Source organism: Myotis brandtii, unplaced genomic scaffold (genome assembly GCF_000412655.1).
Source record: "Myotis brandtii unplaced genomic scaffold, ASM41265v1 scaffold10339, whole genome shotgun sequence".
Classification (NCBI taxonomy): Eukaryota; Metazoa; Chordata; class Mammalia; order Chiroptera; family Vespertilionidae; genus Myotis; species Myotis brandtii.
Genome location: NW_005353471.1, coordinates 1 through 2,302, shown reverse-complemented (window position 1 = coordinate 2,302; position 2,302 = coordinate 1).

Sequence of the window (2,302 nt, the reverse complement as noted above, 5' to 3'; positions counted from 1 at the left end):
CCCCGCCCCCCCCCCCCAGTGCACAAATTTTTGTGCACCGGGCCTCTAGTTAAATAAAAATAATTATAAAACTACAAAAATGAGGTTATAGAAAAGAACATTTTTAACTGTATATGTATATAATACCTATAATTATTATATAGAGAAAACTGCCTAGAAAATTGTGCACCAAAAGAGTAATAGTGGTAAAAGTGAGCTTTTTCCTCTTCTTTATTTTTCTTCAAAATTCTAGCAATAGCATGCACCATTTTTGTTTTAAAAATATTTTAAATTACATGTAAAAATTTATAATGAAATAAAATTGTTCATAGTATGTCAAAGTATGGGCCATAAAATTGTTGGTGTTGTTTTTTAAAGTTAGAGAGGTGTTGGTATGATCTCATCTAGGGATAAAAAACACAAAGATAAACCTAAAACTATTACTGTGGGATAACAGGGGATTTCTGTTTACTTCCTTTTGCTTAAGCATTTCTAAATTTCTCCACAGTTTTGCTTTTATTTATTTTATTTTATTTTTTAAATATATTTTATTGATTTTTTACAGAGAGGGAGGGAGAGAGATAGAGAGTTAGAAACATTGATGAGAGAGAAACATCAATCAGCTGCCTCCTGCACATCTCCCACTGGGGATGTTCCCGAAACCCAGGTACATGTCCTTGACTGGAATCGAACCTGGGACCTTTCAGTCCGCAGGCCAATGTTCTATCCACTGAGCCAAACCGGTTTTAAAAAATATATATATTTGTATTGATTTCAGATTGCCAGAGGCAAAGACCAACAGTAGTTAGCATATTAATGTGAAAAGACCCACTGGAAAGCCATGGACTTTGATATTCAGCAGGGCTGAATATCAGCATAATATTGCCCTGCTATTGGCCAAATGTCTCAAGGCAATCCCCTAAACTGATAGTCCTTTTACTGTGTACCAAACTTTACCTTTGATATGCCTGTATGCATTCCTAAAGGGCAAATGTGAATTCAAGTGAATAAAAGCAGACGGGACCCAGTTTTCAGAGTGCTTCTATACTAGAGGGGTGTTTCTGCCTGGCCCCCTATGCCTTCTAAATTCATATTTCTTGTCTAGTGTTTTCATTTGTGCGCGGCCCCTTCTTCAGATCCTGAACCCTTGCTGCAAATGGATGCGGCATCAAATGGGAAGGGGGAAAGAGAAAGAGATAGAAACATCAATGACGAAAAAGAATCACTGATTGGCTGCCTTCTGCACACTCCCCACTGGGGACCGAGCCCACAACCCTGGCATGTGCTCTGACCTGGAATTGAATCATGACCTCCTGGTTCACAGGTTGATACTCAACCACTGACTCACACTGGCCGGGCTCCACAGTGTTGCTTTTAAAATAATGAATCAGAATGAAGGCTTTTGCTTTGTCTTGTTTTGTTTTAAGAAGGAAGTGCCAAAGGCTCAATGCTTGCTTAAATTCATAGAAGACCCAATGCATCTTGTTTATAGCTAAATCTCTGATACATGGACAGTGCTCAGCCCATAGTATGCATTCAATAATTATTTATACAATAAACGAATGAGTAAATGAGTGAGTAAATGAATGAACAGAGTGTTAACTGAAGAGGTGGAAGAACACTTGGTCTCCAGTTTATAATGTACCTTCTCCATCCATTACAGTATAGAACAGGCACAATTCCCATAGTTAAGAAAATGAAGCCTAACGTAGGAAGGAAGATTGTTTGGCATCTCATTCCTTGCTTGAATGAAGTCCTTGCTAGCAGCTGAGACAACATACAGTTAGAGACTGATAATCCTGGATTATTGGAAGGCAGAGAAGTTATAGAATATTGAAGACAAGCACACAGCAACCAGCTTTCCAAAGAGGAGGGGGAAAGAAGACAGATTCCATAAACTTAAGAGTGGTTAGATTCTCTACCTATGCAATTCTTGGTAAGAAATCCTATGTTGGCACTTTAAAAAGGAAGTATTCATGCAAGTCAGCATGGGTGCAGCTAGGGTGAGTCAGGCTGGATGGACCCCTTCCCTCTCTGGCAACATGAACATCAGAGGAAGGGTGGGGTGGAAAGAGCTACAAACAAAATATCTGATCTTCAGCACTAAACAAAAGTACCCTGGGATCAAACAGGAAAGAGTAAAATTCAGGAAAGTGATGTGCAATCTAATGTTAATCATCATCATTGCTGTATGGGCCAGTGTGCAAAAACAAAAACAAACTTTGAGCCTTAATCTCCCCCAAATTCCCCTCCCCAACTCCAGTCCTTCTTTGAATAGGGAAAGTGGAGTCAGTTAAGCAAGACTGAAGCTCCAGAAGGAGGA